Below are 9,996 nucleotides of genomic sequence, written 5' to 3'. Positions count from 1 at the left end.
CTAACCTTTGTGCAATCACGTGCAATCCATACTGGGCCTAACACCGTCTGAGCCTGCCTCCTGAGACATATATTTTGAATGTGTACGCTATCCATACATGTTATCTGGGGATACGGTACCCTTTCTAACCTTTGTGCAATCACGTGCAATCCATACTGGGCCTAACACCGTCTGAGAATGATAGATGGGGCCCACCATACACTGGAACATTCCAAAGGTGGACATCAGACACTGGAGCAGCATTTACAGGGCCCATTATACACTAGAGCATTAGAAATGGGGCCCATTATGTTTGGAGCATTATTTGGGCCCATAAGACAGTAGAGCTTCATCCATGGGGACCAACATATACTGTAGCATTATGTGGAGCTCATCATATACTGTTTCAAACATTATATGGGACCAATGATTCTGTATGGAGAAATAGATGGGCCTTGTCATGAGATGTAAAAAGTGAGGTATTTTTCATTGTACTATACCGCTATTTCTCTGCCGTATCGGAGCATGATGAGTTGTGGTATGTGTTAAAGGGGCGCTCTTTCGCCCAGGGCACATGAAAACCTGGAGCCAGCCCTCCCCCCGCACAATCTGTAGCCAAATAACCCCCATTTTTCAGTGCGTAACTTGTATTATGAAGTTAATTAAGGTTGACAAGCTTAAGTAAGAAGAATTGATGCTTTTGGCATTCAAATTGGCACTGTTGGTGTGTTTCCTGTCCTCCTCTCACTGCCGACTTTTATTCCCCATTGACTTACATTGGGTTTCGTGTTTCGGGACGACCCCGACTTTTCCCTATAATCGGACGATCTTGCTCGACCCGACTTTTGGAAAAGTCGGGTTTCACGAAACGAAACGCGACCCTAAAAAACCAAAAGTCGCTCAACTCTAATTGTAAATACACACACCAGTACTTTGTATCTCCCCCACCTAATTGTAGATTGTAAGGTCTCACGAGCAGGGTCGTCTTATTTTACTTTAATTACTGTATTGTTAACGTTGTTACTTATGACTTGTGTTTTGAAACTGTTAAACTGTAAAGCGCTGTGGAATATGTTGGCACTATATAAATAAAGGTTATTATTATTATTATTATTATTATCACCTGCCCAATACAATCCCAACAGTGATACACGGTGGTGGCAGCATCATGCTATGGGGGTGTTTTTCAGCTACAGGGACAGGACGACCTGTTGCAATTGAAGGAAACATGAATGCGGCCAAGTACAGAGATATCCTGGATGAAAATCTCTTCCAGAGTGCTCTGGACCTCAGGCTTGGCCGAAGGTTCACCTTCCAACAAGACTATGACCCTAAGCACACAGCTAAAATAACAAAGGAGTGGCTTCAGAACAACTGTGTGACCATTCTTGACTGGCCCAGCCAGAGCCCTGACCTAAACCCAATTGAGCATCTCTGGAGAGACATGAAAATGGCTGTCCACAAACGTTCACCATCCAACCTGACGGAACTGGAGAGGATCTGCAAGGAAATCGAAGTGTGAAAAACTTATTGCATCATTCCCAAGAAGACTCATGGCAGTACTAGCTCAAAAGGGCACTTCTACTCAGTACTGAACAAAGGGTCTGAATACTTATGACCATGTGATATTTCAGTTTTTCCTTTTAATAAATTTGCAAAAATTTCTACATTTGTTTTTTTTTTCAGTCAAGATGGGTGCAGAATGTACATTGATGAGAAAAAAAATGAACTTTTTTGAATTTACCAAATGGTTGCAATGAAACAAAGAGTGAAAAGCTTAAAGGGTTCTGAATACTTTCCATACCCACTGTAAACAATGGAAGAACATCCATTTTTGTGATGAGAATGTTTACCGTTGTGAAGAGCGGAGACCTGCGTGCACTGCTGCATTATCACTATGATGCACTCATTTCTGAAAGTTTGATCAAAATGAAATGTTTTGAACATTCACAATGGTAAATATAATTTATCATGATATATATATATATATATATATATACAATACAGTCCAAAAGTTTGGACACACCTTCTCTTTCAAAGAGTTTTCTTTATTTTCATGACTATGAAAATTGTAGATTCACTCTGAAGGCATCAAAACTATGAAGTAACACATGTGGAATTATATAATTAGCAAAAAAAGTGTGAAACAACTGAAAATATGTCTTATATTCTAGGTTCTTCAAAGTCTCTTGATGAGCTTCAAGAGGCAGTCAACGGAAATGGTCTTCCAACAGTCTTGAGTTCCCAGAGATGCTAATCACTTGTTGGCCCTTTTGCCTTCACTCTGCGGTCCAGCTCACCCCAAACCATCTCGATTGGGTTCAGGTCTGGTGACTGTGGAGGCCAGGTCATCTGGCGTAGCACCCCATCACTCTCATTCTTGGTCAAATAGCCCTTACACAGCCTGGAGGTGTGTATGGGGTCATTGTCCTGTTGAAAAATAAATGATGGTACAACTAATCGCAAACTGGATGGAATAGCATGCTGCTGCAAGATGCTGTGGTAGCCAGGCTGGTTCAGAATGCCTTCAATTTTGAATAAATCCCCAACAGTGTCACCAGCAAAGCACCCCCACTCCATCACACCTCCTCCTCCATGCATCACGGTGGGAACCAGGCATGTAGAGTCCATCCGTTCACCTTTTCTGCGACACACAAAGACATGGTGGTTGGAACCAAAGATCTCAAATTTGGACTCATCAGACCAAAGCACAGATTTCCACTGGTCTAGACCATTCCTTGTGTTCTTCAGCCCAAACAAGTCTCTTCTGCTTGTGGCCTGTCCTTAGCAGTGGTTTCCTAGCAGCTATTTTACCATGAAGGCCTGCTGCTAGAGTTGAGCGAAACAGGTCGGTCAAATTCAAAAGTCGCCGACTTTAGCTAAAGTCAGGTGTCGCCGATCGAAACCCGACCATAGCGTGAGGTCGGCCATGAGGTCGCCGACCCGCGCGCCAAAGACACGTTTCAAATAATGCTTCCAGAGCCTTTTCTTAGCCAATGATGGAGGACGCACACTGTGGGCAACATGATGACATGGGCAGCGGCCACCACCATCTTAGAGAAGGGCATTGAAGTGATTGGCTGGCTTTGTGTGGCGTCACAGTGGCTATAAAAGGCCATGACCGCCGACCGCCATCTTACTTCTGCTGATCTTAGAATAGGGAGAGGTGCTGCTGCTGATTCTGAATAGGGAGAGCGTTAGGCAGGGAAGAAGAAAAAAATAGCTTCTGCTGATAGCGCTTTTCACTGTACAGTTAGTGTGCAGTGAAAGGGGAGGATTTTTGTTGTGTGCAACAGCGCTGGTGGTGATTAGGCTGCATTGTAAGGCTACCTGCTAGCTGCATTGCTGTGTGCACACTGCTGTTCAAACTGATTTTTTCAAAGCACTCCAACTTTTATTATTTTGTTCTGGTCAGTTACCGAGCGTTCATTTTTTCACACACCGTATAGCGGTGTACGCTCCTCACACACTACCGTGTACCGGCTGGTATCACGGACAAATACAAGCTATCTGTGTGTGACTCTGGAAAAACAAACCGAGGAGATTTTCCATTTTTCCAGACCTACACCATATAGAGCTGTCTGCTTTTCAAACAGTTTTGTATATCTGCCATTTGATCACGGTCAAAACTATACAGAGACAGCGTGTGTCACTCCGTATAAAAATAGACGGAGATTTTAAATTTTCCATACAGACACCGTATAGCGGTGTAAGCTCCTCAAACACTACCGTGTACTGGCTGGTATCACGGACAAATACAAGCTATGAAAAACTCTGGAAAAACAAACAGCGGAGGTTTTCCATTTTTCCAGACCTACACCGTATAGAGCTGTCCGCTTTTCAAACAGTTTCGTATATCTGCTGGTTGATCACGGTCAAAACTATACAGAGACAGCATGTGTCGCTCCGTATAAAAATAGGGGGAGATTTGCAATTTTCCATACAGACACCGTAAAGAGCTGTCCGATTCTCAAACAGTATTGTATATCTGCCGTTCTCATTACGGTCACATCTATACAGAGTCAGCGTGTGTGTGTGACACTCCGTAAATACATATACGGACATTTCCATTTCTCCATACACCGTATTGAGCTGTCTGATTCTCAAACAGTATTGTATATCTTCTGTTCGCATTACAGTCACATCTATAGAGTCAGCGTGTGTGTGTGACACTCCCTAAATACATATACGGACATTTCCATTTCTCCATACACCGTATTGAGCTGTCCGATTCGCAAACAATATTGTATATCTGCTGTTCGCATTATAGTCACATCAATACAGAGTCAGCGTGTGTGTGACACTGTGTAAATACATATACGGACATTTCCATTTCTCCATACACCGTACTGAGCTGTCCGATTCTCAAACAGTATTGTATATCTGCTGTTTGCATTGCAGTCACATCTATACAGAGTCAGCGTGTGTGTGTGTGACACTCCGTAAATACATATACGGAGATTGCTAGTTACACAAAAAACGTATACAGCTGTACACTTCTGATACGGTACCGTATATCTGCTTGTTGGATTACGGTCAAATACATACTGAGAGAGCGTCTGTGAATAGCAAAATATATACGTAGATTTAATTTTTTTAATACATACAGTACCATCTCTCTGCTGGTATTTTTGGTACATTTTCCCAAACATGAGGAAGTATGGTGGAAGAGGCCGCGGACGTGGGCAGGGGGGTGCGGCTAGTACTGATAGTGCTGGTGCATCGGCTGGTTCTGGCAAAAGCACAATAGCAGCTAAGGCAGGAGATGTTGAGCCTGCGTCATCATCTGGCCCAAGAAGGCCTGTAAGGTTCCCTTTTCTTGGAGTAGGAAAACCGCTTTTAAAGCTGGAGCATCAGGAACAGGTTTTGGCATATATTGCCGAAACAGCCACCAGCTCTATTGCCTCCTCTTCTGAACGTTCGAAACCTGCAAGCACGGAGTCGTCAGTGCAGGGTTCTGGTCAGAAAAAACATCTTTCCTTGTGTCCTTCACCCCCACCAAAAGTTAAGGATGCGGCAGCCCACACTTCAGATTACTCTATGGAGCTCTTTTCACATACCATGCCAAGGTTATCCAGTCAAATCCTGAATTCCCCCGTCCAAGATGAATCTGACATGGAGTGCACTGATGCACAGCCACTGCTAGATAATTCTGCTGGTACATTGACCTACAGCACTACATTGCCCTCGCAGTCTACTGAGCCAGAATCTGACCCTGATGAAACTCAGGTGCCCCTTCCCGCATTCTATACCACCTTACATGGTGACACAGAGGAAGATAAAGAGGAAGGTGCAGATGACTTTGAAGAGGAGGTGATGGATGACCCAGTTCTTGACCCGGATTGGCATCCATTGGGGGAGGAGGGTGGCGCTGGCAATAGTTCAGATAAAGAGAAGGATCCGCAGCAGTCATTGACATCGCAGCAGCGGTTATCTGGCTGGCCCGTAGCTGTCCAAAAACGTGGACCAAAAACTAAAAGAGTTGCAGGACAGCTTGGCCAGACGGTCAACTTAGCACAGCGTGCAAGGCCAGAAAATATATACCATAGTAGGAAGAGTGTAGTGTGGCACTTCTTTGTCCAAAATCCTACTGATGAGACAAAGGTTATCTGTAAGAAGTGCGGAAGGACCTTTAGCCGAGGTAAACAACTCAGAAATTTGAATACCAGTTGAATGCTTAGACATTTAACCAACATGCACTTGCAAGCGTGGACGGACTACAAAACCTCAGGTAGCACATGTGCACCTGCTCCGACTCAAGTTAGCTGGCAACACTCCATCGCTTCCCCCACTGTAAGGCCACCGCTAAGCACACCACCATCAAGATATGTTGAGGTGTCGTCGCTAGGCCAAACCAGTCAGGCAATCACAATATTTTCGTGAGGAAACACTGAATCGAGGTGTTCTGTCCCCACATGAGGTGAATGGATGTGTAGTTGAGTGGGGCTGGGAGAGATTCCTACCTTCCGTTTCCTTGATGCAGAGAAGACAGGACCATTGTTGCTATTTTGCTGTTCATGCGTCCGGAGAGATGATACACACCAGATATTGTGAAGTCCAGACTTGTTTATTGGAAATCTGGACATACAGCGTATGATTGGTAATGCAGTACTTCTCCAGAAATGCAGGTGTAACAACCCAGGTGGTACAGCAAGATGTGTGCAGCAAGGTATGCAGCAAGATGAGTCAGCAAATTTAGCAAATTGTGAGTGTGTGGTCAAAAAACTGATGCCTTCCACAGCCTGGTAAGCGTGTCTCTCCCAGGTGAAAAAGAAACTAGTAATGGCCACTGGAAGGAAGAGAAGGAGTCATCTGACCTGGAAGTGGGAGGCATGTACTAGAATTAATTAGCTGCCGTCTGCTATACAGAAAAGGACAGTAGGTGGCAGCAGACCAAATGCAAAACTGAATACAAAGAAAGGTAACATAACACAATTATATAAGCATACAATCATAACCTTAGATGGAACACATCAACACCCTCACCATCACAACCCCTTCACAGTCCGTCATGTCCAATGCTAGTTCCCCCATATGCAGCTCTCAAGTCCAGCTCTCCCTACCAGACACTCTGAGTAGGACAAGAAAGTACTCATCCTCTCATCCGCGCACACTGGCTTTGAACACCTACATTGCCAAACTGATCTCAATAGAGATGTTGCCCTTCCGTTTGGTAGAAAGCAAAGCTTTCCGAGAGCTCATGGCCTACGCTGTCCCACGCTATGACCTACCCAGTTGGCACTTTTCTCGAAAAGCCATCCCTGCCCTCCACCGGCATGTGAAAGACCGCATTGTCCATGCACTAAAACCATCAGTGAGAGGAAAGGTGCACCTCACAACAGATGCATGGACCAGTAGGCATGGCCAGGGCCGTTACGTGTCCTTCACTGCACACTGGGTTAATGTGGTTGATGCAAGCTCAACAGGGGACAGCGGCGGTGGAACAGTGCTGCCTAGCCCACAGTATAGGAAACAGTTGGCTGTAGGCTTTCAACCCTCCTCCTCCTCCATAAGCGAAAGCTCGTCCACAGAGTGCAGTCGCACGAGCACTCCATCCGCAGCTGGCAGTGTTGCACACGAGGTGTCCCACTATCGAACAGCTAGTGGTAAGTGCCAGCAAGCTGTGTTAAAGATGATGTCTTTGGGCGACAACAGACACACTGCTGAGACACTGGCCGACTACTTGCAGCGACAAACTGAGTCATGGCTGGGCAGTCTACATCTTGAGCCAGGCAAGGTAGTCAGTGATAACGGCCGTAATTTTGTGGCAGCCATAGCAATTGCAAAACTCACACACATACCTTGCCTGGCTCACACTTTGAACCTGGTGGTGCAGTGCTTCCTTAATAATTATCCTGAGTTAACATCCCTGCTCCATAAGGTGCGGAGACTGTGCTCGCCCGTACACTCCAGTCGTATGCAGAAGCTGCAGCGATTGCTCCACCTCCCCAAGCACTGCCTAATCATAGACGTTGCAACAAGGTGAAACTCCACCCTGCACATAGTTGAGAGGCTGTGCGAACAGAGGCAGGTTGTAATGCATTTGTGAGAGGATACACGGGCAGGCAGTTTGAGGGAAGACATGGAATTGTCGGGTGTGCAGTGGTCAAAGCTGAAAGACCTCTGTAAAGTCCTTCAGTGTTTTGAGGAATGCACACCGCTGGTAAGCTCAGATGACACCATCATAAGCATGAGCATCCCACTTATGCGTCTGCTCATGCATAGCTTGACGCACATTAAGGATCTGGCGTCTGCAGCAGAGGAGGAGGAACAGGAGGAGGAGGAGGGAAGCCTTGCTGACAGTCAGCCATTGTCTGGTCAGGGAACTGTTCTGGACGAGGTGGAGGAAGAAGATGAAGAGGAGGAGGATGGGGGCGATGATTATTTTGGGCAGGAGGATGCTTCTCAGGGGGCAAGATAAAATGTTGGCATTCCAAGGTCAGGTACAGGGTTTGTGCGTGGCTGTAGGGATGTGGATTTGCCAGAAAGTGCTCCTCCACCCAGCAGTGGCAGTGCATTATTGACACCTGGAACATTGGCCCACATGTGCGATTATGCCTTGCGGATCCTAAAAAGGGACCCCCGCATTGCCAAAATGATGAAGGATGACAACTACTGGCTGGCCAGCATCCTCGATCCACGCTACAAAGGCAAATTACACAACATCATGCCACAGGAGAACCTAGAGATAATATTGGCTAACAAACAAACAACTCTGGTAAACCGTTTGTTTGAGGCTTTCCCAGCACACAGCAGCGGTGCTGGTTCTCCCACGAGCCGTAGTGGGCACAATGGAAGAGGTGTTCGTGGTGCACACAGCCGAAGTGGCATTCGAGACAGGGGTTTCATGACCATGTTGTGGACTGATTTCTCAAGTACCGCTCACACAACTGCTAATACTGCATCGATTCAAAGTGACAGGAGACAGCAGTTGTCAACTATGGTTACAAACTATTTCTCCTCTCATATCAATGTTCTCCCTCACAGGTCATTCCCCTTTGACTATTGGGCCTCTAAACTGGACACCTGGCCTGAATTGGCACAATATGCCTTACAGGAGCTCGCTTGCCCTGCTGCTAGTGTGTTATCTGAAAGAGTCTTCAGTGCTGCTGGATCAATCCTGACAGAAAAAAGGACCCATCTGTCGACCCAAAATGTTGATGATCTAACTAACCTTCATTAAAATGAACCATGCATGGGTTTCAAAGGATTTTGTCCCACCTTCCCCTGATGACACATAGGTTGCCGGAAAATTGCCTCGCTTTTGTCCTCCTCTTTCTCGGACTTGCCCAGTTCCGCCATTTGCAGCTGCTGAATGTCCAGCCTACACATCAACATATGCCATTTTTTAAGCCTCCCTAACTGGGCTACCCAATCCCCCAAGGGCTGGGGTCAACACCTGGCGCACCTGGGCAAATGCCGTTGCTCTGAACAGGTGGATGAGCCCACTGACGGCCAACGGCACTGGCACAGGGCCCCTCATAGTACAATACATTGTCTCTGACGGTGGGGGGGCCCACTCGCCGTCATACACACCAGCATACTATCAGGGGCCCTGTGCCAGTACCGCCGCCCATGAGTGTGCCCCCCCTACTTGGTCAGGGCCACAGCACTTGCAAGTTGCAATACTTAGCTCTCCCTGCTCCACCGCTGTGTAGTCTGGGCAGTTAAATCCTTCACAGGGACGGCCACTAGAAATTTGGTGTATTGATCGATGATGGTTAAGATGTAGCTATGGCCTGTCCTGCTGGCCTCTACCTTCAGATGATCAATGGCTACCATTTGTAATGGACATCAACTTACCAGCGGATGCAGTGGTGCTTTATGATCACCTTTCACAGTTGTGATAGTCACAGACGTGTGAAATTCCTGCCACCATTTTTCAATGTCTCCTCTCATGCCAATCCAATAGAATCGCCTACGGCCTGTGGCTTCTGTCTTTTGCACTCCAAAATGACCAGACACATCATGATAGGCAGTGAGGACCATGTCTACATCTCTATATGTGATCACAATTTGATGGAGACGAGTAATGATGATGTGATCCACGCTACTGCGATAAAGCAATCCTTTCTTCACAAAGAAACGTTTTCGCTGTCTCCACAGACACAGTAATTGAGGGTCGGCATCGCCTCTGCAACATCTACCGGGAGATTTTCCCACAATGAGTAATTCCCAAATTTCTGCTGACACTCGACTTTCCGTCTGTACTTGTATCCATGTAGTTTCCAGTAGCGGAGAGTCTGGACTGGCTGAGATTGAACTATATACGAAGATTTAAAAGTACCACAACACTTTATGCTGGTGTACGCTTCAAATACCTTTCCCTTTTTCTACTTTTTAAATTCTGGTGTAATACATACTGAGCCTGTGAGTGTCTGTGTCTGACTCCGAAAGTATAGACGGAAATTTACAATTACCCCTAGACTGGATACACCTGGTATGTGCTCATACAGTACCCTTGTTCTAAATTTTTTATTACGGTATCATCCATAGTGAGTGAGTGTGTGTGGTTTA

The sequence above is a fragment of the Dendrobates tinctorius genome, unplaced genomic scaffold (assembly GCF_039654945.1).
Source record: "Dendrobates tinctorius isolate UK_male_01 unplaced genomic scaffold, ASM3965494v1 ptg000049l, whole genome shotgun sequence".
Classification (NCBI taxonomy): Eukaryota; Metazoa; Chordata; class Amphibia; order Anura; family Dendrobatidae; genus Dendrobates; species Dendrobates tinctorius.
This window is presented reverse-complemented; position numbering follows the sequence as displayed.